Source organism: Scomber japonicus, chromosome 8 (genome assembly GCF_027409825.1).
Source record: "Scomber japonicus isolate fScoJap1 chromosome 8, fScoJap1.pri, whole genome shotgun sequence".
In the NCBI taxonomy this organism is placed as follows: domain Eukaryota; kingdom Metazoa; phylum Chordata; class Actinopteri; order Scombriformes; family Scombridae; genus Scomber; species Scomber japonicus.
The window spans coordinates 26,993,012-27,014,646 of record NC_070585.1 but is presented as its reverse complement, the minus strand read 5'-3'; the positions used below and the strand labels follow the sequence as shown (position 1 = coordinate 27,014,646).

Below are 21,635 nucleotides of genomic sequence, written 5' to 3'. Positions count from 1 at the left end.
CGATAACCTTCAAAAGGACATGAGAAAATTCAGTAGAAAAACTCTCAGTAACTAAGGTTATCTGACATTTTAAGCTCTGGCTTTATGGAGAGAGAAAGCAACCATACCTGGAATCTCTCTCAGGAGTCACCACCTCTTCTTCTAGGTTATTATTTATAGTAGGCGAAATACTTCACTTCCAACAGGTTTTCTTGACACGCTCAGGGACTCATTCAGTCACAAGCCCCCGTTCCCTAATCTTATAGGCCGAGCCTCCTCTGTCATGTAATCTGCCATCACTCTATTGATTGCCCTCATTCACAGGCGATGTGGGTCGCTTTGCATGCCTCCTATTTAACTCACATTTATGGATTGTTTTGTGGCCTTTTGACTGAAAAGATCACAGGTTCAAGTTCTTACACTATAGCTGCGGAAACCTTGACAAATGTGCAACAGATATTCTCCAGTAAATAGTGTGCTGACCTAATACTTGATCTGCTGCTTCTCATTTAGTTGTATTGGACAGTTTTTCAGTATATTTGATAAACATATTACATGAGGTGTCACTTGCACATGTATCTTCCTGCATCCTTCTCTCGGAGCCGTTCTTAACTAGCAAATGGGACCGTTTGATGGAAAGGACAAGACTGATGTTTCTCCACCGTCTTGGGGATGTTTCTAATTGGGTCATGTGAGGCTGAGCTGGTTTCCTAGTTTTCTGAGTTGGGGCACTGGGGAGCTGGACTCCTTCTGACTATCAGGGGAACGAGTGCAACCTGTGCTAGATGACACACTCACTGACTGACAGTTGTGTAGCAATAGTGTGAGACTGAGATTATAAAAGAAAAGACCCTGCTGCTCTTCTTCTCTCTGGCTTCTAGCTCGCTGCTTTGCTGTATGTGATCTTTTTAAAAGCACAAAAATTGATGTTTTATCATATTGTGGCCTTTTTAATGACAATATACTGCAACAATTAGTCAATTAATCATAGTCCTACTCATTTTTTAAGAAAAAATGTTGAAATTGTCTTATTCCAGCTTCTCAAACTAAATATCTTTGGGTTATGGACTTGTGGATGGGTTAAGAGAAGATATTTGAGGACGTCACCTTCGACTTTTAGAAATTTTTTACAAATTATTTACATTTTATACACGAAACCAATCATTTAATGGTACAAATAATCCACAGAATAATTAATAAAGAAAATAATAGTTATTTGCATCCCTAATCATGAACAATATACCCAACAATTTGACTTGATTGTTCCCCAGTTGTTCTTAGTAGTAGTAGTAGTAGTAGCTTTATTGTCATTATATTGAGGGTCAGACAACAATATAATGAAGTTTAGATAGCACTACCAGAGGCATAAAAAACATTTAAGACTATGTTAGCATAAGGTGCAATGATTTAATAATTAATCCCTGTTCATGTTAGCTTGGATTCACTTCACATGTTCAGCTTCAATTCAGATTGTTCCAGCATTTTTGGGAGAATGAAAAGTTTCCGTATCTGTAAGCAGGTAGATGAAGCTACCTCAGCTGTCTTGTCTAATTTCATAGAAAGATATTTTCTGTGGTTTTGAGCAAAAAAATGAAATTGTTAGACTAATTATGAGATTTTTTTTTCAACTGGATAGAAGTGGATGACTGGGGTCCGTCATGAATGGAGGGTTTCAGTATTGGAGGGGGTCGGCTGTCATTGTCTCACACAGAGTCTCATACACACGATTCTGTGCCCACTCATCCCGACATTCCTAAATCCCTCAATCCCCATCCCATTCAGACGCTTGTGCACACACACACACACATGCACACACACACACACACACACACACAGAGCTCCCCCAGCTGTTTGCCCCCAACAACAATATGTGCTGTCACCACGCTCTGGAAAATGACACGATCGTCTCTCAGCTGACTAGCGTTTGTCTGGACTGGGCTGCATGATGCAGCATTGCTGTCATCAGTGTGTATTTCTGCCAAATCAGAGGTGAAAGTCTGTACAGTCAATATGTTGCATGTATTGTGTGTATCTGCAAGCGTACAGGGTTTAATATGGTTCATAGTTTATAGCGATTTGTTTTTTCCAAATGATGTTTAAGATGAGTCTACATTCCTGTCCAAGTATTCTAAAGTAATACCACAATATTCAGGTGGATGAAGTTGATGAAGTATATGGGAGGAAGATAAAATTGATTAAAAAGTAGCTGCAGTTTTTAAGGAGGATGGATAACATGCATGGTCCTGTGTCCCCGCCCCGTCCCTGTGCTGCCCTCGCTGACCCTTATTAGGTATTCAGCTAAAACCATTAGCAATATTTGCATGAGAATAACCGTCTGCTTTCTTTCTTTTTCTCACTTTTAAAAAAAATGTCTGCTGTTCTGTTAGATTCGTTAATCACGTCGCAATCATTTCGAACCTTTTTCCAGCCGATTACAATTAAATTTATAACCTCCTATAGATTTCTCAGTTAGCTTCTGGCACAGAGAGTAGAGGTCACTCACTACAGTAGTTCATTTCCAGAATGTCTCAGACTTATAAATAATAAATGTGAGGAGGAAAGTGTAGCTGTGAGGACTTTAACACAGACTCTCACTCCTCAGTTTGTGTTTTGTATGACAGTGTATGAAAGAGAAATTGATTTATTGGATGGTTTTTTTTCCAGTGCAGCTACCAGTTACATGCTCTGATGATTTCCTGTCATCCGTCTGCACTTTTCAAAGATGTCACGACTGAACTTGGAAGTTTTTCGTTGGCAGGGAATGAACTATGTCTCGTTCGGTAGAGTGTCGGCAGATGTAAAATAATAAACCTGTCTGTCGAATCATCCTGACACTTTTGCTCCAACGTTCACAGACAAAAATTTACTGTCTCTCCTTTTTGCCCTTTTATTAGTAGTTCTCTTTCTTCAGCAGTGAAATATGAAATAGACTTTATACGACCTACAAAGCAGCACATACCCAGGTTATAAAAACATCTGCTATGTAGCTGCTTCAGTATTTCAGTCTTTGAGTGCAGATTCATTAATGTTTTTTCATACTGGAGGCATCAATAGCAGAAAATTAGCAGAACAAGAAAAAAGTGGGTAAATGAAACAATCATAACTGAATCCATAAATGGCTCCATCTGCTGTACAGAAATATAAACCTCATTGTTTGATAGATTGTATTTTTTTAGGCAGTGTAGTGCTGAAACCGAGGACTTGGCAGGCAGTACATACAGAGATAACCAAGAAAGATCAAGACCTGTTTGACATGTTAGAGCAAAAGATCATGAACATTACTGGTTAAAGAAATTAAATTGTCACATTCAACTATGATTTATTTCATTGGAAGTGTTGAATTAAAATCTAGGTGAAAACACGTTAGTGTGTACCAACAAGCCTGTAAGTACTGGCAGCACAGATATGCAAACAGAGATCTCAAAATCTGGAGCAAAATGTTCTAAAATGTCACAGAATTGATAAATTACATTAAAATACAAACTTGCATCCTCTTCAGCCGTTACCAATTTACTGCATATCCAGATCCAGACTGCAGATATGATCAGGCTGGAGGAGGCAGGCTTTTCCTGCTGGTTTGTGTTTTTTTTACCTACTAATGCGTTATCTTGCAATAATCTAAATTTAGTATGCTAATGTTTATTTTGTGTTACTTTTGGGTCATTGGTGAAGCTAAGCCACAGAGTGAAATCCATTAAATTTGCAGGTTTATGTGCGTCTGTGACATGGATAGACAATGAACTGGAGAGGAAGAGAGAGAGACAACCATGTATTTTTTTACATTTACACAAGATTATTAGGACACCAATATAGCAACCATTTTATCTACTTTGGCAACCGATAGCTGGTTACAAGGCCAGCAACAGGTTTTAGACTGTCAGCTGTCAGTTTGTTTGTTGCTCAGTAGTCTCAGCTGGACTCTGCCACTGCTGGGATAAAGGGTTCAGATATCCGCTGGGCTCAACCATGCTGAAAATGCAAGCACTCACTGTGGCAATGGGGATAAAAGCATCTACTAAATGGTATGTTTGACTTACAGTAGGAGCCCTGTTCTCCCCAACTGCAGCACATCAGCCCCTGTGTAAAAGGCGGCAGGCTGGGGTCTCCTGAGGTTACTTCAGGCCTGGACCACAGCCAGCCCTGCAATTCATCAAGGCTGTTTGTTAAATTCTGGCAACAATTGAAATTACGACAGGGCATTAGATGTCCAAACTAAAAAGTAAACTTACATCAAGCTTTTCTGTAGCTTTGGTGGATAACTTGATGATGGTGATGATGCATTTAGTAGTGATCCTTTAACCAACAGATTTACTTAGCTTGATCTAACGCAGTGGTCGCTGTGCACTGTATGTCGGGCCAAAGTGTCCTTGATCAAAACACTCGCCGTTCACTCGGTGCAAGTCTTTCTAGTTAAGAGTGTCAACTGAATACCTACAGTGGAATGGCTTAGCTTACAGCACTGGTCTCTTGAGTGCAGTTATCCCCATCAGCTTGCTGGTAGCGAGGATTAAACTCTAATCCTGACTAATCTAGCCACCTGCACCTCCCTCTTTTCAGGAGTGAGCACGACAGCTTCACTGGGTGGCCTTAGTCCAACTTGGACACCATCATTCAAAGGGAAACAGGAAGCCTTGACCTTTAGAGATTCTTCTTATTGGTTGCCTGCAATGGTTGCGTTATAAAAAATGTAAAAGAAACCAAAATAATGGTGATTGACGTATGGTACACCTGTCTCAATAAATTACTTTTACTAAATGAAATGTTGCATAACCATTTAATAAACTAGAGTGATAGTGATGTGACACTCACATTGACCACAAGAGCCCAATATTACAGCAATTTGTAATCACACACCATGGACAGAGAAAGAGGGTACACTGTAATTTTATTGATGAGAAACTTAAACTGGAGCGCAGGCAGCCAGAAATACCTGCACTGAGAGCAGACTGATGGCCTGTAGTCGCTGCACTATATTTGCTTGATTCTGCTTTTATTTAGCCCCCTGGTGGCAGAATGCAGCCAAATCAGCCGCCATTAAACCAACTCGGCTGGCAATCTGGGAGCAGAGGCTTTAGTCAAGGTAGGAGCCCAAAAAAACCCCAAACTACACTATTTTACACTCGCATTGGTTCATTAATGGAGATCGTATGTCATTGTGCACACACAAGACAAGATGCAGTTTCTGTGCTCTTACAAGCGTGTTGTCATCACTTTCCCTTTCGTCACAGGTAACCCCCATCTGAAAGCGAGAAGTTAATGGTCCTTCTGTGAGGTTTGTTGAAACGCTTTCAGGGAATTCAATACTTTTTAATTAGGAAGACAAGACAGGTTGAGGGATCACAATAAAAACACATTGAATGCATGAGACAACAGTAAGAATACCCGAAACTCTACCCGCTCTTGTAGAGAATGTGTCACTTCAGATGAGGCTAAGCTAGCTAAAGGAAATCTGAGTTGGCTTGATGAGATCAAAATGTAGCTGTAGCTTTGTTTTTATCTGTGGTTGATCTAATTTTACTCTGTGTGCATCTTTCTCAAATAAAATATCACATTTTTCTCTGTGTTAAGCAAATTGACAAGCAAAGTTATCTAAAGCCTAGTGTGTAGCGCAACACATTCAGAGTTGTTTTATATTCGTTGTTACATCGTGTCCAATCGCTCAGCAGTCATCCATTAACGTTCAGTGATGTAATCAGTTATTCAAACATCTACTAAGCAACTTATGCAATGTGAGCAAAGGGTAAGCTTCACAGATTTTAGCCATAATTGTGAAACTATTCAGACTAACTTAAATAAGTTCTCTTTTCAAAGCTTTATTACAGCAGTAATGTTAATCCGACTGCTCAACCTGAGCGACCATCAGTCCATCTCAAATAGCGTACGGTATTTCCAAGCATGTGTGTGTGTGTGTGTGTGTGTGTGTGTGTGTGTGTGTGTGTGTGTGTATGTGTGTGTGTGTGTGTGTGTGTGTGTGTGTGTGTGTGTGTGTGTGTGTGTGTGTGTGTGTGTAGGCATTATGCGTAATATGAGTACAACTAGGTAAATAACTGAAGGCTATTGGTTTTCATGTTCCTACAATAGAAATGAAACCTTAGTCTCATAACAATGTCACCAATACAAATGTCCTTTTGTGGTGTAGTGGAAACTTTTAGGGTTCAGCTCACAATCGCAGAGCATTCCTGTTTTTTGTCACGTGGATTTAAAGGGGACTAACCTATAGCCTCTTTACGTCAACATAGAATCCCTTGTGCTGTTTTTTGGTTTTTTCCTGTTTTACACAAGCTAGACAGGAAGTAGTTACTGTTGATTTAGCTTAATAAATACACACTCATACCAAGATAAGTATCATTTTATTTCAGTTTACTGTCTCATTGGGATTTTTTTAGGTGCCTCATAGAATGGTGTTTAGCTCATGACTCAAGAAACATGATGGTTAACACACATCAGCTCCAGTTCAGAATTGTGACATTAAAATTACAGTCTCCCTAACTTTCTATTGTGTTTTACTCCATTACACTTAAGCGATTGCTGTGAATAAAGTTTGAATTTGTGAATTTACTAATATTGAACAACATTTAATTAATTGTCCTTAACTATCATGTTTCTATTTTATGGGTTTTGAAGAACGTTGATGACATTGTGATCTACACTATCTCACCTTTACTGCACCTTCTAAGGAATTTAGGCAGTGAGGTCTGTTAATCTGTCCTACATGGAAGATACTGTTGAGGTCCCTGGGTTCTTTTTTTAAATCCTTAAACCCCTGGGGAGAAGCACAATGGCAGGATTTCTGTGCATTTTTGGTAAGGAAAGCCTGGCTCCACTGCTTCCTTTTTACCTAATGGGAGATCAGTGCTAACGTGGACTGACAGACGCCCATGTTCCCAGGGGTGACAGAGGGGCTTAGCGATGGGAAACTGTTGGGGAGGGAAAGGGATTCCTTTACATTCCATTTACACCCTTAAGTGAAATTAAGTCATAAATGTGGTGTAGAGAAGGGATTCATGAGCTTTAAAGTAAAAAAAACAAAACAACACTTGGACAAATAAGATCACTTAACCTGTAGTGTCCTCCTGTGATGGCTTTAACCAAAGAGAATAGTGGATTTATACATCTTAAACTGGCTTACTTGTCTTTGTGTTGCGGTTCAGAGTTCTACATGTAATGCATGACTGAGACTGAATGTGACAATACAGCTTAATCATTTGCACTCGATTAACCTGCAGAATTGAAATTAAGATTTTCTCATCACCGTATACCCACAGATTAATGCCAGCTATGTCTCAAGTGCTCTTCGATTTGGTTGAAGTACAGATTTATCAGTTAATTGTCTGAGTTTTAAAGTATTTTGTTGTAGAAAACCTGGAGATACATATTTATATATATTTTCAAATTTCTAGCCTGTTTTGTTGAAGGTGGAATGGAAACCTAATTGTAATGAAATTAGGGTTGAATTGTTTTTCAAGTGTTTGAACATGACTAATGGCCAAAGAGTGTCTCTCATGTCCAACACTTGTGAGAGCAGCAGCCATTGTAAAGACTGATTAACCCCCATTGTGCTCTGGTGTTGACACAGTATGTTATTGAAGCTGCTGATTAGTTCAGCCTTGCTGAGGACAAATCTTGGTAATGATGAGAAGGAAGGGCATGTCTGAACGTGTGCGTAAACAGAGAATATAATCTTATCACATTGGAAGTAGGGAAAGATTTTTATTTGTTTTGGCTGGCATATAGATCTTCATTTCTTGAAATGACAGCATGAAGATGAACTGGCTGTTATGAGCCTTCATGTATTTACTAAGATCCTAGGTCTGTTGCCTGGATACTGTACTGAGCACGGTGCACTACACAAGCACACTGTGCCAAATCTTATATTGCTCTCAGCATCCAAGAAAATGACTCTTGAGTTATACTTCACTATTTTTTTTTGAAGTCGCTAAGTAAAAACACAATTTGATGCTCAACCACTTGTACCATTACATTCATATTGTCTTGAGACAGGTAGTGATTCAAAATGATTGCAGTAAGTGTCAGTGATACTAATCTGGTACCTGCTATAATTGGGTGAAGAGAGAAGACTCATGAAAGTACTTGATCGTGCCAGTGATTGTCATCGCACACAAATCAAACTGTCAATTAGGGCTATTATAATAATGAAATATTGCCAAGCCAACTATGGTGGATTGCAGATACCCACCACAACTGTGCTATTTAGATGTCAGTGCATGTGTATTGAATATTCAGTGGCTCCTCCAATCCAGTTTGATCCTATCCACCACATGCAGTATCTCACATTCTGAGTTGTGTTGTGGAGCTGTATAGAGCCTCTATGTGAGCCTCCTGCCACTAATATCAAAGCTAACCTGTGCTATTAATTGACTTGAGCAACATATGTTAATATGTTTTACAAAATGAACCCTCTGTAATATCACAATTGCACTTCTTTCTTTATCATGAGTGTACCAACCCTTTCAACAACCTGTGCCCAAGTAGCTATCTCTTGGTCTAAAAGGTGATATCAGTGCAGGTCAGTAAATACTCTCCTAATGAGTTTATGAACTCAATCACTGATTTGAAGTCTTCTTGTAATGCAGCATGATGTTCATTTTGTTGATTATAGTTCCATTTAAAGTAAATAGATAATACAAGCAGAGTATGCTTTAGGGCAGGGCTAGCTTGAAATTGACATGTCGCTACCATGGTAACAGCACCGGTTACGTATCGCAACCTCAGATTCTGTGTGTTTTATTAAAGTTGTAACATTTTGGTTATTTTGGGTCGGCTGTATTAAAAGACACTCTAAGGAGTTGGCTGTTCAGTTTTTCTAGTTTGAAGCCTGTTTCTCATTCGCCAAAATTAGCATCCCAGTTATTATCACAGTTAACGTGACTTCTGGCTCCAAAAAACCAAGATGGTAAAATTTGAGGCTTGACAATGATAGTGTGCAAAGTAATGGATGATGTCATGGTGGCTACTTCACTTTTATACATTATGTTCCAGAAATACAAAAGGGAAAGATATGCTGAAATATTTTAGTGTAGTAGACAAGTCTATAATCTGAACCCTAAAATGGGCCCCTGTGCTCAATAAAAGCCCCCTTTTAAATATAGCTGAAGGAACACTGGCGTCATGATGTCCACCCCAGCAGGTCAAGGCCGGTTGTCTGCCTGTCTGTCTGACTGTGGCTCCCAGTGTGGCCTGTGGCTCATAGTTGCCCTCGGCCTCAGGGAGAGTGTAGCAGGCAGGATATTGGAGACTAGCGGAGGCCCCTGGAAAAGCCCCACTGCTCAGGAAGCTAAGCTCAGAGAGCCGGTGGCGACACGGAGGCTCTTTGTTTCTGATCTTGCAGAGCCGTGGGGGGTTGTCACAAAAATCCTGGTAAGTATGGGGTGTATGTTAAGTTACTGCTGTGCTTTGCATTGGTTAATGTGTAAAATCAGTGTTTTTTTCACATCAGAGTTGGGTTGTTTTTGATCTGCTTAGCTATACCCAGGGAGTTTAGTTGTTGGAAGGACTATCCTGTAACCCAGGACAAAGTCTGACAGTGTGGGGCCACCCTCAGACAAAATAGAGACAACTACACCCAACAACCCAGGGGCCAATTTCAAGTTGTGATAATTTAGGATTTTTTTTGTCCACAGGTTTTCAACATGGAAATAAGACTATTAAAAATAGAAAAATATTAAGTTAATATTAACCCTTATTATTATTTGTTCTCCACACAGTAGTCTTCTCTATCCATTCACACTTTCGATTTCTGTGTCTAATTTCACTTTTTAAAAAAATGTGTGTGAGATGATCTGGGTTAGTAGAATGGGGATTTGTAACTGCACACCCAGGGTAATAGCTAAATTTGAAGAGGCGGCATTTGTGCCACTGAGAGGAGTTGAGAGGACCCTGGAGTGTGTGCTGGGTGGAGAGGTTTGAAGGTTCAGTACCCCTCATACACACACACACATCTCTTTAGTCAAAGTGGGGCAACACAATGAAGGCCCTGTGTGGATCTGTCCCTGTCCCAACCAACTGGTCTCCCTGATCTTCTAAAGGGACATTGTTGGTAAGATCAGACGGTTTTACTTCTCAGCAGCTTTTACCTGATGGCAGCTCTGCACAGAGAACAGAGGGTTATCAAAACGTTTTAAGGTTCAATCAGTTATTCAGATGTACAGTATATAAAATATAGTAGTAGGTAGTAAGTAATTACACTTATCACTCGGGCTGGGCAATATAGATACAATTAAATATCACAATACTTTTTACCAAATACCTCTGAAACAATAGCTATTGGTGCTTTCACAAAATATTTACACAATAGGATTATTGTTAAATAATCATTAGTAATTTGGATATAATGAGAAAGTGGGTAAATGCAAATAACAGTCTGGTAAGTAAAGAAAATTACATAATTTTACTGTAATGCAGCCTTTGAAACCAGAAAGACACTTCTGCCATATCACAGTATTGAAATTTTAAGACGATATATGGTCTCATACCATGATTTTGATATAATATCGATATATTGCCCAGCCCTATTTATCACACATTACAACTTCAGTTGTTATCATTGGGGGGAAAAGACACACAAAAAAGATGATTCTACATGTATTACTCAAATTCTTAGTCATGAATATATCTATAATGTATATGGTCAAAGCTTAGGTCTTGAGGACAAATAAGTAATAGTAAACAATGATATGGAAAATATATCCTCTTCTTCAAAATATTACATGTGAACAGGTTTGCACATACTGTCAGTGGCCTCACATAGCAGTAAGTGTTACATTACCCCTTTTCCCAGTACCTATCTATACAGACCCTGTTTGGAAACAATTTGAATGTCATACAGATATTATCTATCATGATCCTGTGAGCAAACTGTAAACAGTTCACAAACTGGACACTGTGGTGCTTTGTAAAGAAAAAAAAGTAAGGTCAAGGCTAGTTGGACTAGTTGCGTTGACTGCTTTTGAGGAAGCAGTTTACATTTTGCTTTTCAAGCTATGATTTCCACCCTAGTGACTATACATTATCTTATAGTATTACATTTAGGTTAATAAGGTGTAAATGTCACTTAAGAGTGTGACAGCCTCTCTGCTGCAGCTACATTTGGTAATTTAGACTGATGTAAAATGTGTATTTTTATTCAGGCAGGTCCAGGTTGAACACACATTTTATTCCCAGATTTCAGCCTCGTGCCAGAAATGGCTTATCAGATGAGGAGTGACATATTTCAAATTTCATTGCCAAATTAAGGTTTCTCTGACACTTACTGGGTACATACACAGATCATGGTCTAACAAAGTACAACTGCTGAATCACATTACTATTCATAGGTAATTGCTGTATGTTGTGCCAGTGTTGGTTATAGAGTGATTGCTTATATAGATTTCCATTTACTGTCAAAGCATTAGTTAATTTCATGCCCACTGTTTTCCCACACAAATCTCTGGATGTAGTGTTGTATAGGCTCACTAATAGAATTAAAGTGTGACTGTAACCGTTTCACTCCCACTCCCACACAGATTTATGAAATGGTGAATGACTTGGCAGGAAAGTCACAGCTGTCAGCTTCACCTTGCAGCTAAAACAGGACAATGTAATCATTTCTACCCCCCCGTTGACCTCACACCTTATTTCATGTCTGACCCCGGTCATAGTTTCCTTTTTAGCACCGGTCCCCCTTCCCTCTTCTTTATCCTCGACCAACTGTCAAGCCATCCTCAAGCCACATGCTCCTTCCTTTCCCTGTATGTGGGCTCAAGGTCCTGCCAAACCTGGAAGAGAATGAGGAGAAAGACGTGGGAGGGAAATGGGGGTGGAAGTGAGTACCACCAATGGGGGCCAGGAGTGGGGTTAATCCACAACACAAACATTGTTCCATCATCTAATCAGGGTGGAAATAGGATGGACCGGCTGGAATACTAACATTTTAGCTCAAGGCTAGGCCGTTTTTTAGTCGCAGGATATTTGGCTTGTTTAATCAGAGGGGCTTATCATGACTCGAGGGGGGGACGAGAGACATAAAGAAGTGAACCGGCGTCGGAATTCAGACGGGTTAAAGCTCTTAGGAAAACAAGTTGGGAAGAAAACAGTCTCCTCTGTCTGAATGCAAGGTTTATAGTTTGAATGCAAAGTGCTCATTGTCGTAGTTAAAGGTCTGTATTTGTTATCAAATACAGAAAATGCAGTTTATTTTTTGAACTTTTAGACATTTAAAAAGTTTCTGCACTACTTTTGTGCTTTGGTCAGCCCACTCGGTTCTTATACACAATAGCACTGGACAAGCCTGAGTAGGAATGGGTCCTGTCTGGTATATGAATGGCTGCAGTGTGGGAGTGTGTGGCACACTTGCTAAGCTTTTTTAGCCTCATTGAGTAATAATCACTGCTGCAATGTGGTACGCTTTCTGCATTCATTTTGAACTTATTGGAATAACATTTTATGAAATAAACCAGTGAAGTGAATAACTTGCAATAATAGTTCAGTTTGGGCCTCGTACACGATATACACTGTTCAATATATCAATCAATGTATTCCTTCAACAAGATATGAACCACCACAGTAAATGTATTCAGAAAAAGGACCAGATGATGAACAGGATTGTGTTTTTTTAATTGATCTTTTGTGTTTTTATAGATTATCTATTCTGTTTTATGGTTCATCTTACTCATAATTGTTCTTTTTTATCTTGTGTTTTTAAACTTGTACAGTACTTTGGTCAAGTGAGGTTGTTTTAAATGTGCTATATAAACAAATCTTAACTTGACTTGGTTACAGTTATCAATCAGCACAGATGGATGACAGGCTGCACTGCTTAAAGCTAGCTAAACTTTGTCACAAGATAGCCAAGTGAGTTTTTAATATAGTTTAAGGTTGTAGTGCTTCCATTTTGGTCACTAGCAAATGGTTTTGGTAATGTATAAAAACCGAGCAGGTGGGAGAAGGTAAGAACTTTTGATAGTGTTGGAGACAGAGTCCAACACCGCAATAGCACAGGCCCAGTATATATCACACACACACACACACACACACACACACACACACACAGAAACTGGAAAGAATAATTGTTCATTCATTAAAAAAAAATCTAAATACTGTAATACATATATACTTATGTCTTTACTTCTGTGCTTCCTCTTTCTGTGTTACATTCTCATACTTCTATGGAGCCTTTGGATTTGAACCAACAGAGATGCGCTCTTGAACTCTTGAGCTCGTGCCTTAGCGTTGAACACTACATCCGTATTGCTCTCAAAGTACGGATCCTGAACAGAGGAGTGTGGAGATATTTGAAAGTTGACCTTCTTGTTTAGTTTTGAGCTTCCTCAAGTCGTGAGTTTATGTGAATGGTGGCATGAGGCCATTCTACTCTTCATCTCTCATGTGAAAGGAAATGGAGAACAAGAGCCACTTCCGCTGCCAAACCTAGAAATATAACAAGGGTCAAAGCTTGTTCTGAAATCAGCTGAGAACCACTGAAACATCACAGATAACTGAGATGTTGTCTATGCTGGAGTCACAAAGGAAATGAACATTGTGTACATATTTTATACACTGCATTACATAATTTCTGGGTATTCTTTGTCAAGCAGTTTCCCCCTGAAATGAAATCTCAATGAAATCTCATTTTTCATTATTGTCCTTCACTTGCATTATTTTATATATGTGACAAAAAATACCCCCCCCCCCCCCCCCCAAAAAAAAAAAGAAATAAGATTTTCATGTGCTTTTGAAATTGTGTTCAAACGGATAGCTCTTTGAATACATGGATGTTTTATTTGAGTCGCTGTTTCATTGATTCATGTCATTGCCCACAGTGACAGTACACAACTAGAAATACTTAAGGGATAGATGCGTTGGTACAATCGTAGTTATTGTCCATCTCTGTCATATTGCACCAGATCATTGCATCCTATCTGTTCATCCATGGTGCCCAAACAAAATGGGGATGGAGGTAAAGGTTGCGAATGTTCTCAACACTGGTCTCAATGTGGAAATAATTGTTTATCTGGCAATCATCTGTTTAAAATGCTACCTAGAGCACATTTTCAGGTATGCAGTTGTCTGGCAATGTAGTTAAATTAGGATGTTAAATTTGTAATGTTCCAGGAACCGTAACAAAAAAAGTTTCCTTGCCTAGAGAGCAGGATTTTTATTCATTTATTTATTTTTTGACAATACTCCTCAGTCTTCACATGGCTCCCAAGTTGACATCATGTGTGTAACTCCCTTTTGTATTCATGACACAACGCGTTTAACGTTTGATTGATGCCGGAAAGCGAATGCACCTGTGTGAGATTCCCAACATACCTGGATGACATGTGTCACTGGCAAATTAGCAGTAGCTTGTTTGTTAGAGTACACCTCCTTACAGAGAAAGACAAAGACAGACAAAAGGAACAAATGATCAAAGTCAGCGGATTCGTAACTTGACCTTTTGCACTCGTGTCTCAGCGAAGCATGGTTAATATTGGTGTATCACATGGCTCTTTTCTCCCTTGAGCTGTCTTTTGATTCATTGCTCCGTTGAAGCGAGATACAAAAGTTGAGCCAAGTCTGGAAAACTTCTCGCACACCGAGTTCCTCCAGTTGTCTTTGGGAATTGCTGTCACTGAGTTTCAAGTTGGCAATGACAGCGTGCGTGAGTGCGTGTGTGCGTGTGTGTGTGTGTGTGTGTGTGTACATTTCTTTCTAATCAAAAGCAGGTGACAGACTGTTAAACTTATAGGCATATTTTTCTAGAGGGATTAATAAGATAAAAATGCCAAATGTTATCTTAGTCAATGTTACGACTACATCAGTATCAATTTCTCAAGAAATGTACACATGCTGTATCTGCATTGAGATGTAAAAGCACCGCAGACATCGCCTAGTAAGACTTCAGGTAAAAAGTACTTTTAAAAAAACCTACAACAACATTCAAACAGCTTCCATCTTCAAAGCTGTCAGGCCGCATGTGGGTTTTCTTTATTTGAAGGTCACTTGCTATTCACTGAAAAAATAGAGATCTTAATTTCCGTGCCCATATACAGTAGCTTGGGAAAAGGGTTGGCCTAATTGTGTTTGATGTGTTGTGGATTATATTATGTTTTTTTTCTGTAATGTTAGCTTGGGGATTCAGTTTGAGGCTTAGTGACTTCTTATCTCCAAAATAGTTGCAGTTACATTTTAAATGTGGTTAGATTTTTAAGGTAATTCATTCTAATAAGAACATCATTGTTTCTCACAGATGGGCAGCTGATGGTCAGAGCATTTTTATAGCGATATGTATAGCTCAAGATTTAAAGTATGATGTAATATCATTACAATTACAAACATTGATGTCGTATTAGTCTGCATGATCACAAGCTACATCTGTCACCTTTCAAGCTGCCTGACAATCATCACTTTGATATGTGAGTATTCAGAGTATCAAAAAAAGATTATGCAGCTCAAAGGGATCACATTATCTAAGCCCTGTTGCAGGTGCACAGGTGAATATCAGAATATTTTGTGTCAAGAACAGTTTTGAAAATCATGACAAAATATTAAATAAAAACTATATTGTCAAATATTAGATTGGGCTGGGTATCGTTTAAAGAATTAAGATACCAGTACCGATCCAAGTAACCTTAAAATGATATTGATACCAATTCAGTACTTGATTTGATACCCATCATTTGAATAGAAGCATTAAATTACATACAATGCCACCACTCCTCCGAGTCTTAATGATTTGATTTTTACGCGAATATATTTTGCAAGTCTTCAAATTATTAATTTTATTAAATACAAAATGCACACACACACACACACACACACACACACACACACACACACACCACACACACACACACACACACAGACACAGACACAGACACAGACACAGACACTTATAAATCAATGTATGTGTGTCCACAAACTGGTTGTAGCTGCTGTGGCAGTGAGCCAATCACATGTCTCATTAAATCAAAGAACGCTTGTGTTGATTGAGCAAGTCCATACAAATAGTCATGTTTTCTAGATCTGGCTGCAAAAAGGATCATATTTGACCCATCTTTACATCTGAGAGCTATAGAAATATGTTTTTCTTTTAGCCTGAAATGTGATGTGACCCAGAATATACACAAAAAGAAATATATCTGACCCATATTCATCCAAAATCTCAAAGCTATTAATTATTTACATTTAATATAATTTGTTGAAATTGTTTTCATGTTTTATGTAATATTGGACCATCATACAGTGTTTGTTATTTTGTTATATAATTTTTTTTATCATAAAAACTAAAGAATAAACCCTCTGCTCTCTGAAAGCTTCATTGAGTATAACTCATGTTTATCTGTGACTGATGAGGTCTTTATGAATGAAGTGTGGTTTAGAAGTTTGGTATATAAACTAATTATGTGAGGAAATACTGTGATGGGTGGAGAATTAAAGAAATATTTTGTCTGTCTTGTTGTTTAGTCTACCCCTCACATTTAATTTGGGTTTCATTTTTATTATAAGCATAAATGAACTCTTTATTCCACATTTGCTCTCTGTTTGCTTTTAAACAGAAATATGTTTTTCATCCATTTATTAAATATCTATCATGTTAGAGAATACAGCCACATATATGGACCGCCCTACCAGGTGGTCTCCAGATTTTACAATGTGAACCCAGCAGACGGACATTCATTCAGGCGCTCATCAGTTCATTTTGACAGACAGTGGATGAGTCTCCAGAGATGAAGGTGTGACATTGAAAACAGGCCTGAAGACTCGTGCATCAGGCACACCGGCAGTCCCCTGGGTGCTGTTACTGAAGTTTCTGATTATAGCATGACCGATCACAGTTTTGAATTATTTAAGATGCTTAGGTCGTCTGCCAGACACGAGTTGACTTTGCTCGTCTGCTGGTTTAAGTTTAAATATTTATTTGGACCTTTTTGTGTCTTTTTAAGAAGAAAATATCTCATTGGTTTGGTTAAACCCAAACAATAAGCTTTTATCAGTATCTAAATCTGAATACTGTGTACTAGAAATGCAGAAATATAAAGAGAAATGTGGACTAAACCTTCAGCTAGTCAGTTGTTGGATCATGCTGTCCTTCATTAAAAAAAACAACCCTGTATTATTCTACCTGCCACATTACCATGAATGAATATAGTACTAGTAATTTCCCGTGAGTGTCAGCTACATCTAACAATATAACATATAAATGTAATAATGTGATTTCTACACGGATGAAAACAGTTTGTCTTGCTGAGTAGGAGCATTACATGACTAATCAGGGGTTGTGTAAGGTTTCCCACGCCAGATGACTCTCAGGATCCATCGTGTGCCTGGGAACATTTGTGCTTTTCTGACTAAAAAAAAAAACGAGGGAAGCAACAGAAAGAAAAAGTGTTCATGTTTTCAATCCATGAAAAAGCAGTGACAAATTCAGCAGTCCTCACATTCTTCAGTATATTGGAAGATGTTAAACTTTTTGTACAATAAAAATGCTGACTGTCATGCAATCTGATAGTTCACACTTAGAATTCAAAGATTGTAAAGCATCTTCTGTTTTCGTTTAGCTGATGTGGCTCAGGGTGATTCCTCTCCACTCTTGGAACAAAACACGTATTACAATGCGTGCTCTACGTGACTACAAATCAATATAATTCATTGTTGCTGCCTACAATGTGTGGTTGGCACATGTGAATGGTAAACTCGTGCTAATCCAGAACAAAAGGTCTTGCATTACATTCTGTCCCACGCACTCTTCTTCTCATGTCGTATGCGTTAGATTGAATGTTAGGACCTTGCGTTTGACAGGTCATTATTCTTATTACTTCGGGGTGGTCTTTCGAAGTTTGCCGCCATTAAGAAGTCTTACTGTATGAAAGACGATCGTCTATCTCAACAGATTGAGCCCAAATAGTCTGCTGTCATCATCTCAACCCAAAATATTCTCTCTCAGAAGCCGAGGTCCGACTCTGGGATTAGTCTGTTGCGGTCCACTGCTGATTCCACAGTTTAATACCCTGCCAATTATGCTCTATTAACTGTCATTACCTGTGATGATCCATGTTTCATAATAGTCTTTTGTTCATTGTCTCTGGCCCGGGCAGCGACTCTCTCTCTCTCTCTTTAGGCTGTGGTTCCAGTTTGGCTCAATTTGATTTAAAAACTTTGGATGCTTCCTCTGTCTCAACTCCCGCCAAAAAAAAACAAAAAAAACTGGGGTGTCTGCAGTCGGCCTCCTGTAAACACATGCTGACATTGAATATTTGCACTACTGCTTTTCATATGTGTGTCCCAGTGGGGGGGTCCGTGAATCTCTTAAAGTTTGCGTCACTTAACAATATATCACGTTTCAGACCTCACTTGCACTTGGTGCTCGAACCCCGCGAATGGGCTCGTCTGATCGTTCCTCTGGCTCTCACCGACGAGATACGCTCGGCCCGTATCTGCTGGCGTCAGTATCTCTCTAGATCGGTCTGACACGCTGAATGGTCGGATCTGCAACTGATTGTGGTGATTTAGCGGTGACGGTGATCTGCCATGCAGGCTTTAGAAGCATGATCCAATATTAGCCCAAATTTTATAAAAGCTCTGCCAACTTACAGAAACCTCAAGATGCGTGCTAAAATTAAGCAACGTGGAAAAATATACAAACTATTCTGTTTTCCAGGCTCACATTGGCCCCAGATGGCTTAAGCACCTCAGTCTGCTTTCTGAAAGCGAGAGTTTGTATCATGAGGATGCTGTATTATCTTTAATGTAAAGCACTGTTTAATATTGCATATTATTCCTTTAGATTCTTCATTTTATTTTGATCTCCTGCAGTGAAAAGAAAAACTCCACAGGAAAGGTTAAGTGAGATGGAGCATGTATTTAATATGTGGCCATGGACTCAAAATGCCCTTAACTACCATTGCAGCCTGCTTGTTGAATACTAAAGTTACATGTACTGTTTTATTAGCCTGGCTAACACCAAAACAACAACAACACAAATGTCTCCTCTACAACATTAAACATTCCTGACACAAAAGGCAACTATTTAAGTTCAGAATTAAAAAAAAACACTGATTGTTATAATATATATATATAGATATATATATATATAAAAAGAGTTAACCACTCTCTCTAACTCAGCTAACATGCTTCATCAGGACTGTGTGGGTGTGGTTTGACGCTCTTGCAACATGTGCAACCCCTGTAACTGCCATCAGATATTGATTTTAAAAAGGTGCCAAATTCTACCTCAAGTATGCAGCATCACCTCTTTTTCCCCCAACTGAGCCATGCCCTCTTTAAAACCAATGGAAGAGAACGCAGACAAAACATAGGTTTAAGTGCAAAAATCTATCATTCAAATAACCAAAAATATTATTCATGTTGGAAACCATTTGGTTTGAAAAGTTGTTTTCAGGACCTATAAAAGTTAAAATGGACTTCTTTTGAGCTCATGTTTTTATTGTACATGATAAAACATAAGACTGAGTGATTGAAATACTCTCCCCCCTCCGATTCCCAGCGCTCCCCTCTCCACCCTCCTCCCTCACTGCCAGCACACCGAGCACAGAGCAAACAGTCCATACAGTCACAATAGAGGATCCCCGTGGTGGTGGCAGTGGTGGCAGCTAGTGAAAAGGTCCGGATGATTGATCGTAGGCAGATACCACCACTGACCTTTGGCTGAACTTGCTGAAGCTCCATGAGTCGAGGGGACCCCCAGCCAGAGCCCCCCCCCTCAACCCCCCCTTCATATGAAGAGTCAGATGTTACCAATTTTAATGCTGTTGTTTGTCTTTTTTTTTCATCAAATCCGACTTCTCAGAAAGTCAAAAGCGAGATTTTTATCTGTTTTATGATGATAAAAACTTGGCAGTTGACTCAGTGCTTCTGTGCCAGAGCGGTGTTTTGTCTGGGCATGAAAACTGTTTAGATTTAGATTCTGCAGAGCTGAACAAATTCAGCGTTTTTTATCGCTCAGCCTCTCTCTCTTGCTTTGCTTGAAGAGGACACACGACTACACAAATCATGCATCAGCAGTATTGTTTGTCTCTACTCTCCCCCTCGCTCAAGTCATCAAATTTGCCTCGCTGAATCGGCCAGGTTGCACACTGTTGTTGTTTTTTTATGCTGTTAATCAAAACCGAAAGCATTTACAGATTAAGCTTTCTTGCCAAGTTGAATTAACGAGATTACTGGCCGACCGACGGAAGACGTGTTTACGTGTGTTCTTGAACTTGGATCCGTAGTGTCGGACTTTGCGAAGGATTATGCAACACACTTAACACAACATCCTGTGAGGAAGAATGCTTTGACTACACAAAGCAGGCGTGTGACTAGAAAGCAGGCGTGTGGGTTCGGGAGCACATGTCTCTGTTTATGTTCACCAGCCCTTGAGCTAACAGCTGTCAACTCTTTAACACACTTTGCCTCAAGGCCTTGTAGTGCCTTTTCCTCCCTTAGTCACAGAAACACGCCTCACTCTAAACCTTGAATTATTCGTCGTTAATTTGGGACAGGTAGCCGTCCAGGCGCAGGGCCTCTAAGATTACTGCTGCAGTGCAACGGATCTGTTTTCATTGGATGTCTCTCAGCTAGTTCAGACAGGGAGAAGTACAAGCACAGATACAGTCATGGACTTGATTGCTGTTTGAAGGAATGCTCTTTATTTGGCTGTTGTGTTGACTTGAATGTGCTGTATAGGTTTTTCATCTGTATCCTGTTTTTAAAAAATGTGTTTTTCTTTGCAATATTATTTCAGCAAATTGTCTGTGGTCCTCTGCCAGACATGAGTTTACTTTAGTGGAGTCTCTTTTCATCACATTGATGTTTTATCTCAGGACATAAAAGGGATGTCTCCTGAGAATTTTTATGGGAAAACTTCATTGGCTTGGCTATTTTATAATTCACCAAAGTAAAAAAAAAAATAGAGTAGATTGACACACTACTGATCCCTCGGGGAAACCGGATTTGACATAAGCCAAGTTAGCTTCTGCAAAGTTCATTCATGCATTTCCAAACCGACAAAGACTTCCTTTCTTTGTGGAAACCAAAGTGATAGTGATGGTCGTTGTGGATATCAGTCTATGAGAATGACTTTGGTCAGAACATGAAGTGTGTTCAAGGAGAAAAGGAAAAAAATAAAAGCCAGCATTGTTTGATTGTTTGTGAAACAATGCGGGCGACATTCCACCGAAAACAACAAAGGCGACACATTCCTCTTTTTAATTGAGTCCTCAAATGACCCCACATTGGTTTGGAAACACTGTCTGGACCCAGAAGTTTCCAGCATCTTTAGGACACATTTTTACAATATACACTACATTACTGTAATGCACCTAAACATCTTCTTTTTATTTAGTTACACTGTTTTGTATTTCCACTTGAGATATTTCATCCACCGTATTAAAAGAGACTGTCCTTATCCAAGCAGAACATTTGCTTTTTAGATCACCAAATGGTAATTATTACTCTGGGTGATCTTTTGTGATTATTTATTACATCCTTTTTAAATACGCCTCTGGATTTTCAGAGTTGTGTTTTTCTACAACTCTTGGCACGACCTACATACCCACTCAGGTTTCTGTCAGTGGCTTTTCTTCTGTGTCCTTGCATGAAAAAAGAATATGTCACATTGTCTTTTATAGCAATGTTACTGTAGCTAAACATCCTGCTGTAACTCTACAGATGTT

The 21,635-nt window shown here is 39.1% G+C and overlaps 1 protein-coding gene across 2 annotated transcripts in view; it reads left to right on the top strand.

The window, feature by feature from the left end:
* LOC128362485 (LIM and calponin homology domains-containing protein 1-like) overlaps positions 1 to 21,635 on the top strand; it is a 92,407-nt gene that overhangs the window by 12,318 nt on the left and 58,454 nt on the right. The window lies entirely within an intron of this gene.